The sequence below is a fragment of the Chlorocebus sabaeus genome, chromosome 4, assembly GCF_047675955.1.
Source record: "Chlorocebus sabaeus isolate Y175 chromosome 4, mChlSab1.0.hap1, whole genome shotgun sequence".
Classification (NCBI taxonomy): Eukaryota; Metazoa; Chordata; class Mammalia; order Primates; family Cercopithecidae; genus Chlorocebus; species Chlorocebus sabaeus.
Window position 1 is genome coordinate 67,054,555 of NC_132907.1, and position 25,925 is coordinate 67,080,479.

The window sequence follows — 25,925 nt, forward strand, 5'->3', positions numbered from 1 at the left end:
AATATTAATAGCTCAGAAGTTCAACAGCATGAATGGTAGAGCCACATAAAGTCATGTAAAATTCAGAATTTAATGTGAATTTTAGTCAAGTATGTAAAATTTCTGTTTAGATAATTTGAAAGGGTGTTAAATAGGTTTTCTCAGTTACAACATAATATAACCCCTGCTATGTTTTTTGGTAGATTTAATGTTAAAAGATATTTAATATGCAGAGCTTATCTCTGGCTATTTAGATATTCAAAAGTTATGAGATTCACCTCCATTTATTTTATGACTATCAGAATAAAGGAAAAATTCATAAAGTGTATCTTCAGTGCTCGATGTAAATCAAATAAATATGTATGGTGGGGCCATTTTTATTTGACTTTGTTTCTGTTGATAGGAACTGTGCATTGTGGCTGTCTGATAGATATGAAACATTTTTATTTATTTATTTTCCTTTTCCCAGAGTGAGATGACTATCATTGTGATTCTTTTAAGTTGCTTCTGTATGGTGACTAATGTGTTCACTCAAACACCTGGTCAATCCACTACACAATATCCAGCTGTTCACTTAATAGAAATAGTGCCCTGCAGGCATACACCAGCTTGGTGTGCACAAAAGAAATGCAGATTTGAAAAGTTGTTTTTGTCTCAAATTATTAATAAGTTACCTCCATCAGAGCACTTTAAATACAGGGGGAGGAAATTGGCCTGGAGGAGAACAGGCTCTTAATATATTTATTACAAAATTGAAAAGAAACTGTTTTGTTGTTGAAATGAATGTAGCAGTCTGGGGTGTGTATGATGTTTCAAGGAGCTTGCAAACATTAATATACTATAATATGTAATAATCACGTAACTGGGGCTGAAATATATTCCTAACAAATGGTAAAAAAGTGTAGATATTACAGGCTCTCTAAAATACTCTCAAGGAGGTGAAGTTTTACTTGGATTTTGAAAAATTGATGTATATATAGCCTGAGAGAGTTGAAGAGACATTTATTCACTAAGATGGGTAGAATGAAGCACAGAAAAAAAGACAGGAAAGGGAGGACAAATATCCAGGAAAATAGATGGAAAAAGAATAATCTGGTGATATTATGCAAGATGAATATGAGTGTCTATATGGTAATAGGGGGGAGCAAGTTTAGCAGTGAGAACAGTATAAAATCTATTGCAATTATTCAAACATGAAGTAAAAAGAGGCTGAACTCACCAAATTGCAGTAGAATAGAAATGACAGATGTGTGAGGTATTGCACATGATGAATCAGGTCTTCTTTTTGCAATCTCCAAAATAGCCTGATAGTTAAATATGCTGGTAATACAAATTTATGGGTGTGGTAAACAAGAAGTAAAGTAAATGAGAATTTGAAAGGGTCTGGAATGTTTTGATAAACAAGCTTGTTGGCAAGCACATTTAAATGACAGCTCCTGTGAAGAAAAATATGTTCGATAATAATTAAACACCATCAGGAATTAATGGTTTGATTCATGAAGGAGCAGTGCTTATCTTTTAGTCAATAGAACCCATAGCTACATTTATCATTCACACAAAATAATATTTATCACATTTAAAAATTTATAAAACATTTTTACATATATTATCTCATTTGACATTAAAAGACCACCATTAGGAAGACATAGCTCATACTGCAATGTGCATTTTATAAGTGCAGTCACTCATTCATTTCATTGTGTAACCATCCCATTGAGTAGGAGTACATTCCAGGCTGTACAGCAGGAATACTATGTTAGGCAGAGTCATATTTGCCCTTGCAAGCTCAAGAAGGTGTATCAGTCATTGTCCTGGAAGGAAAAATTATCTTCGAGGAACGTTTATAATGTTTAAATGTTTGCAATACCCGAAGGTGATGAAGGCAGGGATCTTTTGTGTCTACGGTAAGAGGAAGGTGAAGTTAAATGAACCCCACAACTACCATTTGGTAGAGAAATGTGACCAACATGTGGAAGCTTGGAAGGGAATCAGTAGGGAAATAAATACTTCACCTTTACCTACTCCTTACTCCCTATAATTTTGATCTTGTCTTACTGATTCTCAGTAGCCAAACCCATCCACGAGCCAGTGGAAGGGAATCTGTTGACCTAGTCTGTATGGGGAAGCCTCCCTAGAGCTAGAGAAAAGTAAGCTATATGGCAAGTGGCTCAGGAAGGAAAAAAAGTCCAGTTATAAACCTGTGATGTGTCTTTAAGACAAGGTGTTAAAATAACTACAGTAAATTATAGGACTATATGCATCTTCCTTACCCAGAGATTCATTCTAGGCAAATGGTCAGTTTTTTCCACAGAAGTTTACTCAGATTTGTCAGGTAAAAATGTCTAGGTCTAACTTAACTGGACCAGGAAAGTTCCCCTAAAATATATATGGGGTTGGGCATGAGTGAAACTGACCATTTTTGAGGGGACTGTATGTTCCATATGCCTCAGATATATCCATAATAAAAACATTATGTGCACAAACATTCGTCAGTTTCCTGAAGTTCTGGATTAGCCATAAATAAAAGTGATGGTGTATTTTTTTCTGGATCCAATAGTTTTTTTTCTTTATTATATTGCACAAATTGAGATGCTGCTTCAAGTTCAGTTATATGCGTTTTAGCAGAGTCCTGTTTCCAGAAGTAGTTTATGAATAATTCACTCTTTCACCACTTAGAAAGTTAATTAAAACATAGTTTCCATAAAGTTCCTAATTATTCCTATAACTGCTTCATAAATAAGTAGTTTAAATTGAATATTCAAATGTCAAGCTATGGTAAAATTCTCTAGAAATTATTAAGTATTATGGCAGACACTATCAGATCTCACTAACACACATAGTGTGCCTCTCCTTTGGCACCCACCATATTAATTTTAGATCATGTGATTGGCATTGGCAATTTACTCATAAAACAGTTATGTGTCTGGACTTTGTCAGACTCCATCTAACAGCAGGGGTACAGTTCTCTAAGATGTCCTCCTTCATCATGGTGAACACTGAGGCCCAATACCACAGAGGCTATAGGGGAAGATGCTGGGGACTGCTGCAGCTTTGGCGCCTATTTGATTAAAATGAGCAGAGCCCCTTGAGGACCAGCAGTAAAAATATACAGAGAATAAGAATGAACTTTTTATTGTTTTAATATCCTGATATTTTGAGGATTGTTTCTTATCACAATATAAATTAGCCAAGACTATACTTCTTAATATTGCATATGAGGCCCTTAATGATTGCCCACTTCCTGTTTATCACGTTCTGCAAAAAAGTGACTCTTTATACATATAGAACTGCTTTAAGTACATCAAATATTCCGTGTTATGTCTTGAAGAATTTTCATATCCATGCATGAGGCATCCATGAAAATGCATTTTTTGCCATTTTTCACCTTACCTACTCTTAGTATCCCCACCACGTTACCTTATTCATGAAAAAGCAATGTTGTGCTGGAGCCAAGTCCATGAGAGCAAACTGTTCAATGTTCAGTAATTTTGCAACACAGTTTTTTATTTTTTATATTTTATTTGATTTTACTTTAAGTTCTGGAATACATGTGTTGAATGTGCAGGTTTGTTACGTAGGTATACATGTGCCATGGTGATTTGCTGCACTTATCAACCCGTCATTTAGGTTTTAAGCCCCACGTTCATTAGGTATTTGTCCTAATGTTAGGCCTCCCCTTTTCCCCCAATCCCCTGACAGGCCCTGGTGTGTGATGTGCCCCTCCCTGTGTCCATGTGTTCTCACTGTTCAACCCCCACTTATGAGCAAGAACATGCGATGTTTGGTTTTCTGTTCCTGTGTTGGTTTGCTGAGGATGATGGTTTCTAGTTTCATCCATGTCCCTGCAAAGGACATGAACTCATACTTTTTTATGGCTGCATTGTATTCCATGATGTGTATGTGCCACATTTTCTTTATCCAGTCTATCATTGATAAGCATTTGGGTTGGTTCCAAGTCTTTGCTATTGTAAATAGTGCTGCAATAAACATGTTTCATGTGTCTTCATAGTAGAATAATTTGTAATCCTTTGGGTATATACCCAGTGACGGGATTGTTGTGTCAAATGGTATTTCTGGTTCTAGATCCTTGAGGAATCACCAAACTATCTTCCACAATGGTTGAACTAATTTATACTCCCACCCACAGTGTAAAAGCATTCCTATTTCTCTGCATCCTCTCCAGCATCTGTTGTTTCCAGACTCTTTAATGATCACCATTCTAACTGGAGTGAGATGGTATTTCATTGTGGTTTTGATTTGCGTTTCTCTAATGACCAGTGATGATGAACTTTTTTTCATATGTTTGTTGGTTACATAAATGTCTTCTTTTGGGAAGTGTCTGTTCATATCCTTCACCCACTTTTTGATGGTGCTGTGCAACCCAGTTTTTAAAGAAGCCTAAATATTAAATTAGATAACTTATAAGCAAACATTACTTTAAAACAAAATGTATACTTAAAATTAATGACTTTGTGATGATTTTCCTCATTTTACTATTATGTATATTTATTACATACACATGTTGAAAATAATATTCTGTGTTGTACTATTGTACTATTGTACTCTTTCTAACTTCAAGATCAATGACATCCATTTGGTAGTTTGAAATTGATCATAGTGAGATTACTTTTACCATGAAAATCAGCAAATATCAAAGCAGGGTTAGATTAATTCACTTTCTTGACTGTCTAGATTTAGGAAAGTATGAAGTGAATGTTTACAAAGCAGATTAAACTTAAATGGAAAGTATGTTTGTAGTCTTTACAACTGCCAATACACACAAAAATATTGAGGAAATAGTCTTTCAGTCTCCCAAAACAAATATCTGGTTCAACAAAGCAGTTGCTCACATCATTAATAAGCAAGTGTAGTTTTGACATACTTTTTTTTTTTTTTTTTTTTTTGAGATGGAGTTTCACTCTTGTTGCCCAGGCTGGAGTGCAATGGCGTGATCTTGGCTCACTGCAATCTCTGCCTCCTGGGTTCAAGCTATTCTGCTGCCTCAGCCTCCCCAGTGGCTGCGATTACAGGCATGCACCACCACAACTGGCCAATTCTGTATTTTTAGTAGAGATGGATTTTTACCATGTTAGTCAGGCTGGTCTCGAACTCCTGACCTTAGGTGATCCACTCACCTCCGCCTCTCAAAGTGCCGGGATTACAGGCATGAGCTACTGCTCCTGACATACATTTTTATTGTTTTACTTTATTTTGCTCGTAAGCATAAATTATCAACCAACATTCATTGTCCCCAAGTGTCAGTTATTAAACATTTACCAGCAAATGGCTGCAAAAAAGTTACTTCATTCAGAAAGTTTATTTTTATAATCTTCTTTCAGGAAGTTTTATACATTAACCCAACTTTTATGAACTTCATGTTTGTTATTCCCCCAAATTTGTATGTTGAAATATAAGCAGGAGGTAATAAAAGTAAAATACAGTTATAAGGGTGGGTCCTTAATATGATAGGGCTGGTGTCCTTGTAAGATGAAAAAGAGGAAATACTGATCTTATTCTTTCCACCATGTGAGGATACAGTGAGAAGGCAGCTGTCTACAAACCATGAAGAAAGCCCTCAGCAGAAATTTCATCAACTGTTACTTTGACTTTGGACTTTCCAGCCCCAGAACTGTGAGAAATACATTTCTATTATTTAAACCACCCAATCTTTGGAGTTTTCTATGAAAGCCTAAGCAGAGTAAGACACCAGCTCCCTCTGAGCAGTGTTCTTCCTAACTGCTTTATTGCTCACTTAGCATAATATTATCAGAGAAATTATTATAATCTAGTATAAGTGTTTCTGTTAGTCACAGTCAGTACTAATAGTTATTTATTGTATACTGTGTGGGAAATACATTTTATTTGCTATATTTAGCAGCTTTTAACAGGTAAAAAATATTCTTTGTTATTTTGGAGATTATAATGTAGTGTAGAAAGATCAATAAGAAAGATCAATATTTTATGGCGGATAAAAAATAAAGGAAAATTAGACAATGTAAAAAAGTAAGTGTGAAGAAAGGAAATTTTTTATATCAGGTGGTGACGATTTGCCTTTGAAATCAGCACTTTGATTTGCTCCACACATTTCTAATTCTCTGCTTTCAGTAATGAAACAATCCTTCCATAGCTACTGGAAATGCTAAGAACTGCCTTTTTGCATTTAAATCTCCCTCCAAACACTGACCTTAGCTGAAGTGAATTGCCTTTCTTCGTTGTTGGCAGCGTATATCTAATGACAGGGCAATGAGTGTTTAAAGAGCTCTAGACTCCTTGTCTCAATTCAAGGCAACTCTGTGTGACCATTCCAGCTTCAGAGCTCCCCATGAAACTGTTTGAGGCCTCTATACCCATGAATGGGCAACCAACTACTTTTGTACGACTGTATTATCAACACCCAACTTCTTCCTCTGTCCAATTCTGCTTCCCTAACTCCTCACATTGTTAGGCCTGAAAAACTCCTCACTAATATTTTTACATGTGAATATCTCTGTTTCAGAGTCTGTTTCATGGGGAATTCAACTACCAATAGTTGGGAACAGAAGTGGTCCAAATAAGCAGATGTTAAGTGGAATTCCTGAATTACTCACAGACTAATTGACAGAGTTCTCTTTCACTGTGGCAGGGGACCATGAATAGCCTTTGACAGTGGTAGTGTTGCAAATGTGCAGTTGTTGAAAGCTCCATTGGTGGTTAACTAAGATGATTAACCAGTGGAATAAAAAGGCACTGGCATGTGTAAAATGGCATGTCTTGAGGTATAGGAAAAATTGTAATCATGACAAAACAATTAGATAACTAATGCTGGGGATAATCAAAGACTGAGAGTAATTGATCAGCAATTAAATACAAAGTACAAGTATCAGAGGAAGTCCTGGTGGCATATAAACAGACTCTTATTAATCAAGAATACAGAAAAAGCTAGGCCTCTAGTCCAAGGCTTAGTTATACCATTAGCAAACTTCTGAGGTTAAAGTTTTACTCCAATATGTCTGTTACCAAGAGTTCATGGCATTAATTGGAATAGTATGGGGAATTGAGAAATCAGATGACAATTTATGTTGAAGAGTTTCAAATTACAAAACTGAATGGTACATCTGATCCTTCTGTAGTGGTGACCCAATCCTAAAATTTTAGAGCTAGAAAATATAGTTTAACTTGTATGAAGAGAATGCCTTATAAGAGTACATTCTTATCACTCACTCCCTTCCCCTACCTCCCTTCTTACCACTAGAACAAACCTAGGGTAAGGGCACAATATAATTCTATTATATGGCTCTGTGTCCCCATCTAAATATCACCTCAAACTGTAATCCCCTTGTGTCAATGGAGGGACCTGGTGGGAGACGACTGGATTATGCGGACTGTTTCTCGCATATTGTTCTTATGAAGATGAGAGAGTTCTCATGAGATATGATAGTTTTTAAAGTGCTCTGTCTCTTGTCATCTTGTGAAGAAGACGCTTGCTTCTCCTTTGCCTTCCACCATGATTGTAAGTTTCCTGAGGCCTCCCCATTCATGCAGAACCATGAGTCAATTAAACCTCATACTTTATAAATTACCTGGTCTCAGGTAGTATCTTTATAGCAGTGTGAAAACAGACTAATACACCCTATTTGGAAGGTGCAAAGTATTCCAAGAGTAGGCATTATCTTTCCAAATAGGAGCAATAACAAGTCAACATATAGCTTTTGGAAATAAATAAACATGATTAGGATTATATCCTGTAAGTACTTGATCAAGAAGAGCAAAATATAAAGTTGGATAAGAAAAAAAGTTGTCATTTTATAAGCACTCTCTCAGAAAATAGTAGTTCATATTTTGGCTAGTGCTTTGGGATGCAACACTGAATCATTACTAGTATTTATCTTAATAATGTGGAGAAAGCAGGACAAGTAGGAATTCCAGAACTGTTATGACAGATAAGGTAAGTACAATTTAAAAGACAGAGAAAGTGAGCATGTAAATATGGCACGTTGTGCAAGTCTAACAAATCAACAAGAGGAGTATGTTTCATGGGAAATTTCCAAAGGACATTCCACCTACCAAAGCCATTAGAAATGTGATCGCGAGTGAAGCAAGAGTATCTCTGAGAAACACGTAGGCAACCTGCTATGCAGGTTAGGACTGAGAGTAGAAAATGTTGATGTGTAACTTTTTTCCCTGATAGAAATGAGAATGATAGAATTCTGATGTCTCAGAGACCAGATGGCAGCACTTAACCATCAGAAGAAAGGTGGGTGCAATTATCACAATGAGGAAGGGAGGAGGGTTGGGAAAAGAAGTGATTCATAGAGAACCACAGAGATAGTTAACAGACGACAAGATCCTAGGGGCAAAACATATGGTCTCAATCAATAATAGAAATGTTCAATCTACCAGAATGTTTTATTAAATATAAAATAAAAAATGGAAGATCGGGGGTTAAAAGCAGTCACGCCTATGAAAAGTCATGTTCCCTTACCCCGTTCTCCAACCATTGTAGACTCCGAATTTGTTGAATGAAAGAGAACCCAGATTGTCCAGAGAAAGGCTCTTGCACTACCATGACGAGTGTGTGTATATGGTGATGATTATAGTAGTCCTTCTGAAACGCAAAAACTATCGTTCTTATTCAGGTAACCAACACTGAGATAGGGTAATGTCCAAACGTTTTGAGAATTGTTCGATTTGGAATCCAATTGACATTGATACAAAGAGATCCACCTTTAAGAATGCAACCAATGGGACTTCAAGTAATAAATAATGTCCTAGCATAGTTTGGGCTTACAGTGGTTCCACTGTCTCCAAAGACTTATTTTCACTTCACTTTTTCACAAATGTATAATTGTAATAACCATATTCTGTTAGCTGAAAAAAAAGTTCATATTTGTTCCTTGATTAGTAGGGTGAGATCTTCAGTAGTGAAGAAGAGCAAGTAGAATTATCAATAAGTGCTGCTTCCTACTCAACACATTGTGTCAAAAGTAATATAATATTGTGTGGCAGGGGGAAATATGAGTCTGGATATTCTTGAATAAATGACATGGGTGACATTCCCTCATTACATCTTTTTGAGTTACCGGTGTGACCCTTACAAAAGCACTCTGGAGAATAAAAGTAGATGAATGCAAATTCAAGAAAATCATAAATCCAATTACAGCTTCTCTTCCAGATGTTTATTTGCTCAAGTGGATTGGCACTCAGTCAGATTCATAACATACAGACATTAATCTGGGAATAGCAATTTTCCCCCACCCCTGTGAGAAAATAAAGGCTGCAACGATTACATTTATGTAAAATGGTAACAATATACATTTATGAATTAGCTCAAGGACTATGTTAACTCTCATGCCATTTGTCTGACATAGTCCAAAGAGACTGTACATGACAAGAATATCACATTGTTCCACTATATTATTGACATCATGTCAATCAGATCAAATCAGAAAGTAGCAACTATGTTGGTCCAGAGTGTATGTGATACAATCTACCTAGTTTCAGAGGGCGTGGAGCATGCCTCGACATCTCTCCAAAGAAAACAACAAATTATTGTACCTAGTTTCATCTACCATAGAAAAGGAAACTCCTGAAGCAGAGAAATCAATGTTTGTTTTTTTAAACCATGTTTTACAGTAAGCCTTTTTATTATTTCATTTTGAGGAGAATATATAGTAACATATCATGGTGGGAATTTAAAGATCAATTATTACAAAGCTCCGTATTGGGGAAGTTTCTACCATGGTGTTGATGAAAATTCAGATAATTAAAAAGTGTGCAATAGGTTTTTAAGGTTTAACTGAACAACCTTCTATTGGATGTAGAAGATATATAAAACAAAAGACCAAGTATAGTATAAAATTATTAAATTAGTCTACTCTGTGGGTAGAGTTGAAACCTAAATAAACATGGAAGACTTTTAAAGAAATATTTAGAACATGTTAAATTGCTTGAGGAATCCAAGTGAGAATGAAAAGAAGGAAATAGATTTCTGGATCTGAGCTAGAATATACATATATACAATTTGAACTGCTAAACACATATTTAATATCAAAATCCAGAAGCCTGAAAGAACTGACTTTAGTCTGACAAAGAAGTGGAATCAAAAACAACTCCTTAGTTACTGCAACAGTATTTTTAAAAGAGTAGAATGGGCAAAGGATACTAAGAAGAGACAAACATTCAGTAAGGGAACAATCAAGAGTGGTGGGTTATCAAAATGAATACAGATATGTGCTTAAAGAAAAATGGACAAATTAGTTATATCCTTCATAGTTTCAGGTGGAGTAAAATATTAATAAAATATGGTCATTTGATTTGATATTGAGAATGTCATTTTTGTGTTCATCGGAATGGTGGGGGGGAAAAAAATATCTTTTGCCAAATATGCCAGATGTGGCATTTGGTAAAGACAAATAAGAGACAGTTAGAGAATGGTAATTGAGTGGTGCTGAAATGGAATCAGCAATGTACCTTTTTTTTTTTTCTTTTCTTTCTTTCTTTTTTGTTTTTTTTTTCTTTTTAGATGGAGTCTTGCTCTGTCGCCCAGGCTGGAGTGCAGTGGTGCAACTTCCTAAAGCTGTGGGATTACAGGCATGAGCCACCATGCTGAGTGCGATGTCCTTTTTTTTAAGAGGCATTTTTGCTCTAAGATGGGTAGAATACTGATATGGGAGTAATGAGATGGGAGATTATATAAATGCCAGGGCAAAACCAAAACAAAACAAACAAAAAAAACAAAGAAAAAACAGAGCTTTCTACATTATTTTCTTTTCAAACTTGGAGAACGAAGACATGCATGTTTCTATGAAGTTTGAGATTTTTCAGTAAAGTGGGGTAAATGAGTAAAGAAAGAAAGAGACAGAGTCATTATAATATGGAATCATGTCCTTCCAAAGGGTAAGTGAGATAGGAAACTGAGAAGAATGGAAATGCTACACTCCTGTCACAACATTAGCCAGAAACAAATCATCTACAAGTTAATGTCTCTCTCTAGTTACACTTTCTGTAAGCCCCAGTGAATCATTTTACTGGAATATTATGTATATTTGGTTGTTTTATGATTCTCTATCCTTGAAACTCACATAGAAGGAATTGAAACATTTGGTATCTATTTGAGACATTATTCATATTTTCTTTGAAAAGAGTGGTATCCACCTGCATACTGCATCAACTCATCTCGTGTCCACCAATGAAATGAAACTATCTTTCATTCTCAAAATATATATATATATATAGTCTTTTTCCTACTGTAATTTTTATATTTTTTGTAATGTTTTATCGCGTCCAGTTGTTCTTGCACGTATTTGAATATTTGTGCTTGCTTGTGCCATATTCCATTTCATATTACCTCTCTGTTCCCATATATAATAAAGTCACCATAGAAGAATGTCGCATGCAAGTGATTTGTATTGAGCAAAGCTTTCCTCTGCATGCACTGTTTTCTAGATTCTCGCTGTTTGATGCCTTTCACTTGCCATTCAATTTCCTGCAAAACATATTGATGTCAAAGAATAATGTTTTCTGAGGAGTTCGTCTGTCAAAGTTGTGGGAGTTCCAATCTTCAAAAGGAATAAATAGACAACAGTTTGACTATGTGGCTTAGTCTAAAGTGTAATCTTAGAGATTTATAGTGAAACTGTACTACAATATATAAAGATCTGGATTTTCTTATATGGTCTTCTTTCATGTAACTTCATTTGCTCTCACACATCATAAACTCTCCAGAAGACAATTGATTTCTTGTTTGTGTGCAGTGACGACTGCTTCTTTGTCTCAGCACATTTCCTAAATAATTTATTGAAAAGTTAATTTTTAAAATAAATAAAAAATACACACTGCTGCTTCCTTGGTATGTGTTTTTACAAAAATAAAAGAAACTAACAATATATTATATATTATTATTAAATTAATTTATGACTTCAGGTATTTTTACTTAAATATGATTAATATTACTTAAATAATGTAATAATGTTGAAAATGATAAATCAGTAAACCTTTCATTTATTTGGAACTATCGCAACATATGTGTGGTTAAAATAAAACATTATCTGTAGATTTTATATTTTTATTTCTACATTTGTGGTTGTGCAACATAAATATTAATAATAATTTCAAAGTAAAATTTTGCAATTTCAAAAAAGATCTATAATTCCAAAGATGTTTGAAGTTGTAATGCTACATTGATGTTAGCTATGTTTTGTGACAAAACTATGCCATCTATTCCAAATATTATTTAAAATGAAAGATAAATTGATTTCATTCAAAAAGATTTGCAATTCTTTTGCTTCAGTGGAGATATTTTAATGAAGTAATATAAAAATTAGCCATCAAAGACGACTTCTGAACACATAGAAATTGTTCTGCCTCACTGAATTCTGGTTAATTTTACATTCTGTGAGGTTTACAGCATACTACATTATTATTTTATAAATTGACATTACATTTCACATGTTCATTGATTTTCCGTTTATTTCCTTGATTGTATTTTTTTCCCACTGGTGACTTCTTATCTTTACTTAAAACATTTTAATAGGATCCCTTTACCGAAGTGATGCTGTCATCAGATTGAGCCAAAAACATCTGAAAATATTGACAAAGCAAGTTGATTTTGAATTTTTGACAAGCACTGCTTTATGCTTCCACTTAACAGAAAGCAAATAGTCTCTTTTATAGACCCACATTACAAATAAGTACACAAGCAAGTATCAATATAAATATTTGAAAACAAATGATTATATATTTATAAATTAAATTGGTATTGGGGTGTGTGTATGTGTGTGTGTTACTCTTCACTTCAGACACTAGGAATACCAGATAAGCTACCGTCTATATATGGATGATAAATAAAATATGATTAAAGATCACATTGAAAATAGTTCTCATAAAGCTCATTTAGGGATTTTGTTACAGTACTTGAAAAAATTGATTTGTTAGCAGCATAACAAAATCTTAGAAATTTTAAAAAATGATGTTTTCTGGAATGTCATCGCAGCTAAACACATCAGATAGTGTGATATATAAGAGAAAAAGATTTTATATCTTTGTATTCTTGGTGTATTAAATAATTGGTACTGTTATTTTTCTTTACTATAATATTAAAGAGGCATTGACCCTTTAAATGATATATGTAGTAATAACCATTTTTCTCAAATTGTTGTGCTAAGTGGGTTTGATTTATGGCGATTCCTCAAGGATCTAGAACTAGATGTACCATATGACCCAGCCATCCCATTACTGGGTATATACCCAAAGGATTATAAATCATGCTGCTATAAAGACACATGCACACGTATGTTTATTGCGGCACTATTCACAATAGCGAAGACTTGGAATCAACCCAAATGTCCATCAGTGACAGACTGGATTAAGAAAATGTGGCACATATACACCATGGAATACTATGCAGCCATAAAAAAGGATGAGTTTGTGTCCTTTGTAGGGACATGGATACAGCTGGAAACCATCATTCTTAGCAAACTATCACAAGAACAGAAAACCAAACACCGCATGTTCTCACTCATAGGTGGGAACTGAACAATGAGATCACTTGGACTCGGGAAGGGGAACATCACACACTGGGGCCTATCATGGGGAGCGGGGAGGGGAGAGGGATTGCACTGGGAGTTATACCTGATGTAAATGACGAGTTGATGGGTGCTGACGAGTTGATGGGTGCAGCACAGCAACATGGCACAAGTATACATATGTAACAAACCTGCACGTTATGCACATGTACCCTAGAACTTAAAGTATAATAATAATAATAAAACTAACTAACTAAATAAATAAATAAAAAATAATTTATCGACTTTGGCATAAGATTACACAATCACAAGAACAAATATTTTTTAACATTTTATTGTGTAATTTTCAATAAAATAGAATTACAACTGTTGTGAGAAATGGAAAACTCAGATACTATATAATCTTAAGTTCTGTAGAAAATTTGCTAGGTTAAAGTAAGAGCAAGTTGGGCATGTTAACACTTCAAACTTAAGCAAAATATAATATTCTGGTCCATAGGTACACACGATGGCTATATTTACAGTCCAGTTTCTTTTGAAATTGCATACCTACTTCAATGTAATATTCCTAAAATGCTTCAGGGTAAGTTTTACAATTCACAATCTTTTGGAATAATTCATTAATTCAACTAATATTTATCACTGTATGACTAGTATGAAATCATCCCTGAATATTACCAATTTTAATTCAGTGTGAAGTTCTTCCTCCTTAATTTTAATTATCTTTCTCTCTTTTTTTCTCTCCCCTCCTTTCTTTGTTCTTTCCTGACTGCCCTCCTTTCCTGCCTTATATTTTTGAAAGAGATAATTTGGGATTCTTTGGCAACCACGAGGATTGGCAGCCAAGTCCAGCGTGCATGGAATATAAAGAGAAAACATTGAGATTGAGGTAAATCTTGAACAGCATTGAAAGTCAAGTTGGCATTAACCAGATAAAATGTGACTAGGAGATGGGCATATACAAGCAAACACATAGAAGGGTGAGGGAACAGGGCAGAAATCAAATAATGTAATGACATTGAGGGAGTATACTTTGCATTTGGAGAAGTGACAAAGAAGGTCATGCAGGAAATGAGGGAACAGGTTGTTACAAATCCTAGGTGCCATCACAAGAACTATTACTTTTAATATGAAAAAACATGAAGAAAGCACAGGATTATAAGAAGAAAATGTCAGGATCAAATTGCTTTCTGAAAAACATCCTCACTGACTCTATTGTTCAGGAAATTGTAAGATAAAGTACTTGTGGCAACATCTCTGTAAGTTTTTATTTAAACAGGAATCAGCTGGTTGGGAAGCCAGGGCGGATCACTTGAGGTCAGGAGTCCGAGACCAGCCTCGCCAACATGGCAAAACCCGTCTCTACAAAAAAATACAAGAAATTTAGCAGCGCATGGTGGCGCATGTCTGAAATCCCAGTTACTTGAGAGGCTGAGGCACAAGAATTATTTGAATCCAGGAGGTGGAGGTTGTAGTGAGCTAAGACCACATTCCACCCTGGGCGACAGAGTGAGACTCCACCTAAAAAAATAAAAAACCACAAAAACAGAAATCAAACAGCTTTGATGATTAAAATTACACAGACCAACAACAATAATTGAAAAATCATTTAAAAATATCACTACGTAAAATATCATTTAAAAACAGCACTATTATTATTACATATACATATGTATATACATATATACATAACATATTTCTTGTGTATATTAAAATTATTTACCCTATCATAGGTAAGTGATTTCAATTTTTATTTTTTTGATTTAATAAGGATATTTGTCTCAATTAGTTCAGCTTAAGAAAACATCTATTCAATTTGGACATCTATTTGTCCAGCACAAGCTTTTCTACTAAACAACAATTTTCCAGCTGCATAAAGGCATTTTTAACTGCACTTGTCACAAGTACTTCAAATCTAATTTGTTCTAAACAGGGTTTACCTTCATGATACTTTACAAAAACGATTTCAAATTCTTGCTCATATGATTTATTGATATCCTATTCGTCTACAAGCAAGACATTTTACAATCCTCAAAATTTTCCCTTCCGTCAATTGGCTATGTCTGACTGAGAAAGCTTATTGCATCTATGTCATGAATACTTTGAAATCCAATTTCCTTTGTTCACTCGCCCTGGTGAATTAGAAAAGATTTATATCACAGATTTATTATTTTTCATATTTTCTCTAAGTATCAATGAAATTAGGCTAATTGATTTTTCTATTTTCAATTCTATCACATTTTTATTCCATCCGCCAATTTCAGTGCATCTTTCACTTTCAGTCCATTAACCAAAACATAGATGTCTCCTATCTACATCCTTAGAGTTCTTATCTATTGCACTCTAAAATAAGATTTCTCGTAATAGGCTAGGAAGCCTAGTATTATCTCGAACACTCCAAACCCTTTAGCTTCATATTGTCACTCCTTTTTCCATTCCTTCCCATATGTATGCTTATGCAATATTCAGCTTATTGCACTTTACCTAATTTAATCATTGTTTGTGGCTTTATTCTTTAGCTTGTACTCCCCCTTTGACCAAAATCTCCTTTCCCTCTCTTCTTATTCCATCTGGCTACAGGATACCTACCCTCTGAGATTAGCTTGTAAATGTATTTTCTTCCCAGCATAATTTCCAAATCACTTCAGGTTGCAACAAATATATTTTCTATATGTTCAAATGGAATCTTAATGTTACAGGTGGAGCTGTTCGATGTGTTATTTAATACATCACAATGCAATTTTAAGTACCATTGGACCATTTTTTCTCATAATTTATTGATATTTGTAGACTCTTATTACTTATTATCCTTAGCAGTCTACTTTGAATCAGTTACAAGGGCACAAATATCACTTTAAAGTACCTTTAAATTACATCTTTTAAAATTCATAAGACAAGCATAAAGCAGTCCTTATGCTTTTCCTCATCCATGTTTTTAAGAGTTCTGACATTTTCAGAAAGTGTTTCCTGAAAAAGAAAGGTGAGATGGTGTTTAATAAGAAAAGAAAATGCAAGCTTATGAAAGATGAAAACTTTGTGCCATTAGATGATAACCTCTTTATTTTTAGCTTTCTATTGAGAACACAGGCAAGCTCTCATGTACATTAATGTATCTTTGAAAGTGTATCTACTTTTTCTAGAAGAAATACATTCCTTGATAAAATTCAATCTATAGTAATCCCAGCTACTCAGGAGGCTGAAGCAGGGGAACTGCTTGCACCCAGGAGGCGGATGTTGCAGTGAGCCGAGATAATGCCATTGCACTCCAGCTTGGGCAACAAGAGCAAAACTCCATCTCAAAAAAAAAAAAAAAAAAAAATCCAGTCTACTAATCACAGTCTAATCTATATAAAATTTCCTTACATCTGACTCTCAAGCCACCTCAAAATCCTGAGACTATTATAGAAAGTTTTACATATGTATGACCTTATTGAATTTGTAGCATAAATATTTAATCATTAAATTGCAAAGTGCATCATAAAACGAAGCCTAAGAAATTAAAGTCTTTTTGTTTGTATATCATACCTTGTTTAGCATAGTTTTATGTTAAAAAATTACTAAACTAAGATCATGAGTCATTAAAATTTAGCCAATAACCAAACTATTATTTAAAATGAAAATTTAACAAACATTATTTTATCTTAAGGTGGATGAAGTGTAAGAGCTTTACGAAATAATTTTAGTTGTCGGGTAGTTTAAGTTTAGTTACGTTATTGAATATAAGATATACACTATTGGACAGGACTTGTAAGAGTCTGAGATCTCTTCAGTAACCTGTTGCTCAAGGAGACTTGCATTTCAGTCTTCTAAAGGCCATAGCAGTGTTTTATGAGTTTCCTATGCTGAATCACACTGAGCCTATGAGAACAAATATGGAATTTATTAACATATAGCTATTATTCCTCAGTATATCTAGACTGTTGCTCTGTTAGATTTCTGAAAGACCAACTATCTCAGACAGTATCTTCCTAAAAATCCGCATTTTCAAATTGCAGTCAGTTTACAATGGAAAAGACCTGCAATCTATGAGATACACATGACCAGCTGGATTTGTTTTTTTAAGAACATTCAAATGTTAAAACGGGTTACTGAATAGTATCACAAAACAGATTTTTTTTCACCTAAGCCACTTATTTGTGGCAGTAATGTAATGAAGCACGTTGATTTATGACAGTTTTTGGTAATGACATATGAATTTCACATTGTCTTGCTCAATTAAATGTTTCCATGAAGGTGACTAAGTCATAATTTTTAACATCTGAAAACCTATAGCTTCTGATGACTAATTATTATAATTACTATTTTTAGATTTATTTAGTGTCTTTTAAAATGACGTGATAGACATGAAAGACTCCAATCTTTCATAGTGCCACAAAAGATAAAATAAAAATATTTAATATCCCAAATGGCTGTATATCATATATAAATATTAATAACTTATTAGTAAATACTTCTGTTTAACACTCACATATTTTGAAAACCTGTTGATACCTGTGTTTCCAAAGATTACATTTTCAGACTGGACTTGTAGAAGTCTGAGATCCTTTCAACAACCTGACACTCAAGGATATTGTGTTATCAAAAAGTCATTCTCAGGTTGAATATACATATTGATTTAAAAAATTATACATATACACACACATATATATACACACACACACCAATTAGTCTTCTATATTTTCAGGGAGAATATTATTTCATTTATATAAGGATAAATTATTTAGCCTAAATTATATGATCACTCAATATTGAGGATGTGATCAATAATTTTGTTTTATTGTTTAAAGAAAATCTTCCCAAATCATATAGAGTGAAAAATGTCATATATATAGCAGCATATGAAAAACACGGGCACGGTGGCTCACGCCTGTAATCCCAGCACTTTGGGAGGCCGAGGCGGGCGGATCACAAGGTCAGGAGATCGAGACCATGGTGAAACCCCGTCTCTACTAAAAAATAGAAAAAAATTAGCCGGGCGCAGTGGCGGGCGCCTGTAGTCCCAGCTACTCGGGAGGCTGAGGCAGGAGAATGGCGGGAACCTGAGAGGCGGAGCTTGCAGTGAGCCGAGATTGCGCCACTGCACTCCAGCCTGGGCGACAGAGCGAGACTCCGTCTCAAAAAAAAAAAAAAAAAAAAAAAAAAAAAATGAGAAAGTAATATAGGAGAGATTAGATTTGATAGACCTGGGTGAGATGATGTTGTCTCTTTAGGATGACCTCCACATTCTCTCTCACTGCTGCCGTTAGTAGGTGAGTTTGAGTATTCATAAAACTTCTTGTGGTGTAACTGACCCGCCATGCATTTGCCATTTTGTACAACAACCTAAACTTGGTTCTTTTTGCTACAGATATTACTGAAATTTCATTACTAATTATGTAGAAGAGAATAAATGCATCCGTGAAAAAGCCTTTTAAATAAGTCTTTTAGTGTAGTTATTGAAGCATTAACCACTTCCAGTTTCCCACTCACAATCTATGTGACTTTAGCAAATTATTTATCCATCCCATGTCGCAGTTTCCTCATCTGTGATATAAGCTAATACACACCTAACTCATCAATTTTTATAAAGATTTAGTGATTTCTCATTTTTAAAGTTTTCCAGTTTTTTTTTGTTTTGTTTGTTTTGTTTTTTTTTTTTTTTTTGAGGTGAGTCTCACTCTATGGCCCAGACTGGAGTTCAGTGGCGCAATCTCGGCTCACTGCAAGCTCCGCCTCCCAGGTTCAAGCCATTCTCCTGCCTCAGCATCCCGAGTATTTGGGACTACAGGCACCTGCCACCATGCCTGGCTAATTTTTTTTTTTTTTTTTTTTTTTTTTTTTTTTGTATTTTTAGTAGAGATGGTGTTTCACCGAGTTAGCCAGGATGGTCTTGATCTCCTGACCTAGTGATCCGCCCCCCTCGGCCTCCCAAAGTGCTGGGATTACAGGCGTGAGCCACCGTGCCCGGCCACTTTTCCAGTTTTCATGCACACAGAAATGTCAGGGCTTTCATTATTCCTGCTGAAGGTATTTTGTCAAACATCCAGATCATGGGTTCTTAACTTGGAGTTCATGGAATCTGTGTGTGAAATTCAGGGGTTTTGAGATCTTGCATGGAAACAACACATCTTTGAAATTTCAGATTATTTTCATTTGATATACCTTTTGCATATACCTCAAAATGCCATTTATAGTTACCTGTACTGCAAAATCATAATAATTATTTTGATCAACAAAATATTAGTGATTACCATCTTCCTCTGTGCCATAAAACTGGCCATCTATTGAGCTATATTGGTCCTGGCAATAGTCGTTGGGCCACAAAACACTCAAATTCGGAGTTCTCCACTTCTGACCCAGACAAGAAGTTACTTTCTATCATTACCCATTCACAATCATTTCCTGATCAATATGTAAAAGACAGTTAACAACCAGCCTAGAGTTTAATGTTCAGCCATTACATTTGTTACACTAATCCTTCTTGAAACACAAAATTTAACTTGCCTGGATTTAAATGCTTGCTTTTTTATTGTGCCATGAGAAGCATATATATGTTACAATTCATAAAAAACTGTAATAATTGTCAATTATTTCATGTTTATTGTAATACTAGGTATTTCTATGTAATTTATGCATTTAAACACATATTTTGATGGGTGGTTTGTGGAATTGAACATTGTACAAGTGGGCCATGGCACACACATGTGCACACACACACACATTTAACTTTCAGACTCTACCTACTAAGTTGTTTGTAAAAGCTCAAAGGACACATTTTTTCATAAAACTTTCATGGTTTTCCCCAAACATAATTACAGTAACTACTATATATGAAGTGACTTACTTTATGTCAGGCAGGCACTTTATATATACCATTCTAGTAAGTCTATACAGAAAATCTGCAGGCTATTTGTTTTAATCTTCAGTTTACAAATAGTCTATAGAATTTCAATAAATACTCAAGACTAACCAGACTGCTACAGGTTGAATTAAAATTACAAATTATAACTTTAAAGCAATATTAGATATATTTCTGTTTTATTTATCTGTCACTCTTTTGTCCTTATTGCTTCTAGTACATTCTAAGGCTTTATATAATTGATATCAGCCTTTCTTGTGGCAAATGGTGCAAAGATTTATACATAGTGGGTATTCACTACATATTTTCTTGACAAATCAAGGCATTTTAGCTCAGAGAGGGGAAGTGGAGACCAAGGGAAGTAACAAAAATAATAAAATATTAAAAAACTTGGCTGGCACGGTGGCTCACAACTGTAATCCCGGCACTTTGGGAGACCAAGGTGGGTGGACCACAAGGTCAGTAATTCGAGACCAGCCTGGCCAATATGGTGAAACCCTATATCTACTAAAAATACAAAAATTAGCTGTGCATGGTGGTAGGCGCCTGTAGTCCCAGTTACTCAGGAGGCTGATCCAGGAGAATCACTTGAACCCGGAAGGCAGAGGTTGCAGTGAGCCGAGATCGTGCCACTGCACTCCAGTCTGGGTGAGATTCCATCTCAAAAAAACCAAAACAAAGCAAAACAAAAAACAAACAACAACAACAACAACAAAAAACCTCTCATAAACTCACACATTAATATTCAGAGTTTTGAGTCTTTTTCTTTGTTAATTCCTATAGATAATACTGACTTTTGCAAATTAATTTTTTTGTCTTGGGTTTTGATTTTTCAATTTGTAAGACCTTAGAGAGTCATTTCAAAAATAGGGCTAAGCCTCTATCTACTCATTTCTTAATAATAATATTTCATTTCCTAAAGAAAATCAAGTGTGTTTTGTTCACTGTGTAAAAATCCATACTAACACCAAAATTCTATATTTTGATAAAATGAGTTATTGTATTTGTAGATTACATTTACTCTCTAAATTGATTTATTTTCTTTGTAGAACCTCCAAACCATTTATTCACAATGATATTAATATTAATATTCTATTAGCCATTTTCCCCCAAGAAGTGATTTCTAAATTGCTCCAGAGCACACAAATACTCTTTTCCCCCATGTTTTCTTTAAAGGAAACATATGTCTAAGAAATTAAGTGAGGTTACGAAGTTCGCACAGTCTTACAGACCTTGATGTTAGGAACCAGATATTTAGTCTTCCTGGCATTAACAGCATATAATTGTGATAATAGCGTTATTCATTGATTTCTTTGTTTTGAAACAGTTACTGTACTGAACACTTTAACACAAATCACTTCAATTAAGCTTGGCATAAAAACAACAACAGCAACAACAAAAAAAACTTTGCTTTATTATTTCTTAAGTTTTTTCTATTAGGAAACTAAACAATCAATAATTTTAGAATATTGCTCTAGTTTATAGAGTCTGTAATAAAGTCTTGATTGGAAACTCTAAGTATTGTCTTTTGTAGGCGTGTGTTTTTAGCCATTAATCTGTGTGTTTCCTAGGAAATAGACCAAGGTTTATTGCCATCCTGCCCCATGCTGGGTCTCTGTTACATCTTTCATGAAAAACCTGTTCATCATTTATTTCTCATGAAAAATCATGGTATATTTCCTTATCATTTATTTCTCTGTCCCCTGGGGCATTTCTTATAATAATAATTGTTAACCATTTATTAATTGTCAGTCACTCTTGCAGACACCGGGAACCAAACAATGTGTAAAATTAAACTCTCTTTTCATATAATTTACATTTTAGAGTTTTCCTCTTTGACTAATGGATCTTTTAAAAGAACTTTGCTTTCCTAGAGTACAGTCACTAATTTCTAATTAGGTTTCATTGTAACCTAATTAGAGATATACACTCTATAGAGATAATACACTCTATAAATTGCTAATCTATTTAAACTTATCTACATTAGGTTTATGTACAGTAAAGGGTCTACCATGGTGAATATACATGAACACTGGAAAACAATGTTGACTCTGCAGTTTTCTAGAAATATTGATTAGTCCAAAGTGTTATTTGGATCTATGTCTTTATTATTGTTTTCTTATTATTTCCCCAGTGGTTGTATCAATTACTAAGAAACTGGTATATAATCTTTTTCTATAATTGTGAATTTATTTATCCATTCTTCTTTTTAATTCTGTCAGATTTGCTTCAAATATCTTGAGGCTCTCTTATTAGGTATATACATTATAAATGATATTATTTTTCTGATAAGTTTTTCTATCACTATGCATAATACTCTTTTTATTAAAGTCCTTTTTATGTTAATATATCCTCTCCAAGCTACATGTACTCATTTTTAATTTGAATTATTTAATTATTCAATTTAATTATTTAATTATTACCTTTTTTAAAAAATATTCAAAGTGGATCCTTGTAGACGATAAGTTAGATCTGGCTTTTAAAAATTCACTGTCAGTCTAACATCTTTTCCTTTAGTCCTTCCAATCTGTTTCTCACTAGTATAATTTCCACCCAGCCTGAGAAATTTCCTTTATAATTTCATGTAGAACATAACTATTGTTCTCTTGATTTTTTGTTCACCTGCATATGTCTACTTCACATTCTAATGAAGATTATATTCAATGGGTATAGAATACTAAACTGACAGGTGTTTTATTATGTCTTCTTTTCTTTTTTATTCTTTTTTTTTTTTTCTTTCTCTCTCTCTGAAATTTGAAAATGTTGCTCCACTGTCTTCTAGTCATGGTTTCTGACAGTCCATTCAAACTATAACTTATTTATGTATAATGTTTCATTTTTGTCTAGTGCTGTGAAGACTTTTTCTATTTGCTTTTTAACAATTTGATTTAATGGATCTAGGCATAGTTTTCTTAGATCTTATGTTGCAGAATTTTGCTCCTTAGTTTAGCTAAAACCTAGGTTCTTGTCACATGACCAGGAAAATTTAGGAATGCAGATACATTGAAGGGTGAGTAGAGCAGAGCTTTATAGGGCAAAAATAAAAAATAAAACTTTCAGCAAATCTAGAGGGGTTCCTGCTAACGGGTCCTCACCTCACAGATTTATTGCCAGGTTACCGCAGGAGCTCAAGAGAGCAGGCTCCTCCCCTGCATAAGGCATGACTTCCCCATGGCTCCACTCGCTTCCTCCAGTGAGTGTTGGGCTCCAGTCCGCTGTGGGCATGCCCAGACAAGCCCTGGGAAGTTTCCCTCATCTGCACAAAAGCATCTGATGTAAACACTTGTGTGGCAGGTTGGAAATTCTCCGGGGACACCTTTTTATCTGCCTAGGCATTTGACAGTCTCATTCCTCCCTCTAAAGAAATACCTCTAACTGTTATTAGAATAAGGATAATGATAAGGATGAAGACCAATCTTAATTGCTTCCTGCTGACAGGGAAGCTGTTTTGGGAAAACAGTAGTCAGATTTCCCTCAGAGGCCTATCTCAGGGTTCCCAGTAAAAAAAAGGTCATCATCCAAAGCTCCAGTTGTAGTTTGTTTGGAGTCTGATGGCCTAACAGTGAGAAGAGACAAACAGGTTATTAGAAAATATGTATCAAAATGAAACAAGGAGTGGGTAAGGACAACTTGAAAGTCCAGAGACCTTTTACCAGTTTGTACAGGGAGAGAGAGGCCAAAAGCCCAAAGGGTTAAAAAAAAAAACTTTTTTTTACCCTTTTGCTGGCATGTCAGGTTTCTGCATTCCCTTCCCCTAAACCTAATCCTAAGTCAATTCGTCTACAGTTTGAGAAATTAACTCCTTCCAGTTTGAAGGATGCATCTGAGGGAAGTGTCCCGTGATACGTGACACCATTAGCTACCTATCAGGGAATAGAGAACAGAGGAAGAAAAAGGAAAAAAGAAGGCATGTTTTTTCAGAAGGGTCCCAGGGGTTCAGAATGTGTTCTAAAAGGGTGCAGACTAAAGATGAATGGCTACTCATCTAGAAATAGGGGAGCATGTGTGCCTGGTTCCTTTCTTTTACTAGCAAATACCCAGGGTGTGTGAGGGAGAGAAAGTGAGTTGTTCCTCTTTCTTTCCCCTGTCCTTCTATTACTGAGTCCCAGCAACTGTGACAGGGTGCCACCCATGGGTGTCAAAGTGGCTTTCATCTATGTTAACATGGGGCCTAGGGGATGGGAATAACTGCTCTTTCGTATGTACTCCCTATCTCCCCTGCTGGCAATAGCCTTTGAATTCTCTAGACTTCATTTATGCCATGGATACTAGCATGACCTTTATCCATGAAACAGGAAGCTTGGCTTAATCAGCAGGAATCAGTCATGCTCACCTGTGCTGTACCTTTTGACTTTCACTATTTTCTGTCTTCTGGATACCTAAGATCCAGTTTTCTTAGGCCTTTGATATAAACTTGGAAATGACTTTGGGACCAAAATTGTGTCTTAGCATGGAAGGTGCATAGACTCCTTATCACAAGCTGTAATGCTAAAGTGAAGCTGTGGAATTGAGTTCTCCTCCAACAAAGGAAAGAAAAGGATGTCTTGTGATACACCCAGATAATTGGTGGCTATAGTTATGCTTGTTAAGATTTGGGTGCATGGGGTGTTGCTTTGGTTAGCTCCCTTTCCCAAAATGGAAACCTCCGGGTGATGGGCATCCTATTTATTCCCATCAGCTGGCAGGATTTGCAGGATAATTGTTCAGAACTAAAATATTGATCCAGATTTCTACATTACTCATCCCCTTTTGTCCTTTCTGAGCTGCAACCAGAGATGGTTGGCTGGTTCACAGGAATAAGCAAGGTTAGTCTAAAATGTAGGCAAAAACTTAAAAACAAATAATAAGTCTAGAAACTAATGATGGTACGTTTTGAATCATAATTTATCTCTGTCTTGTCCTCATTTCTGTTAAAAACAAATCATAATAAGAGTGTATTGCTTGCAAAATAGACTTTAATCTTATACTTGGCTTGATTACTTGCATAAACTGCAGCAAAAACAATTATTTCTACCTAGGCCCTTTAGATTGGCTATCATGAAAATCTGTTTCACAAAGAATCTCGGATAAGACCATTTAAAGCTGAGCCCAGCCTAGGTTTTTATCGTTATGTAACTGTGAATTGGGTAAACTCCTCTCTTCTTGAGGTGCCAAGAGCATATGATGTCTGAGCCTGTTGGAAAGTGACATTCTTTACTCACTGCAGGTTAAGAATCCTGTATGTGGACTGTGTAGACAAGCATTTGAGGCCAGTTTTCCCAAGGAGTTCTCATCAGCTCTGCAAGTTGAGCTCGACTCCTTAAAGACAAGCAGACATTTCCAATCAAAGCCTGGCAAAATAACCAGTTGCTCCAATTGCACTGATGCAAATGACTATACTGCCATAAGTTAAGAATATGCAATACTGGTTTCCAAATTCTGGAGAAGCCAAGCAGAGAGAGACAGATATGCTCCAAATTTTGTTTGCAGGAGTACAACTTACTCAACTATTAAAGACCATAAATAGTTCAAAATAAGTTTCTTGGACTCTGAAAAACAAAACAATGATCAGCAATATTCCAAGCAAAAGTTAAAAAGATTATTTAAGTTTTCTATTAGTTCAGTCC

At 34.9% G+C, this 25,925-nt stretch overlaps 1 long non-coding RNA gene across 1 annotated transcript in view; it reads right to left on the minus strand.

Annotated features, from left to right (window-relative positions):
- LOC119620808 (uncharacterized) overlaps window positions 1–25,925 on the minus strand; it is a 31,425-nt gene that overhangs the window by 1,133 nt on the left and 4,367 nt on the right. The window contains exons 3-5 of the long non-coding RNA XR_005237358.2: window positions 25,521–25,679; window positions 23,415–23,575; window positions 1,199–1,299 (exon numbers count right to left, since the gene is read on the minus strand). This is a non-coding gene — a long non-coding RNA (uncharacterized lncRNA). The remainder of the gene's footprint in view (window positions 1–1,198; window positions 1,300–23,414; window positions 23,576–25,520; window positions 25,680–25,925) is intronic.